Here is a 244-nt window from a genome sequence, read left to right as displayed (position 1 = left end):
GTGGTTTTCCATTTTAAAAGGGTACAATTTTCCTTTCGAAGTCCAGCACCACAAGTACCGCAACGCGTACCCTTGGCGTAAAATAATTAAAACAGGTGATGGGCGGGTCAGGTATGTGCAGGGGGGCGTGATGCAGCCGCTGTCCGCGACACTGGGCGGAGATGTGCTCCCACACCACTTTCACTGACCTACCCTTCCCTCCCCCCGCGAGCCGCTTCTCCCGTCTTCTATACACAGCATACAC

Source organism: Penaeus monodon, chromosome 25 (assembly GCF_015228065.2).
Source record: "Penaeus monodon isolate SGIC_2016 chromosome 25, NSTDA_Pmon_1, whole genome shotgun sequence".
Taxonomy (NCBI): Eukaryota; Metazoa; Arthropoda; class Malacostraca; order Decapoda; family Penaeidae; genus Penaeus; species Penaeus monodon.
Note: the sequence above shows the minus strand (reverse complement) of the source record.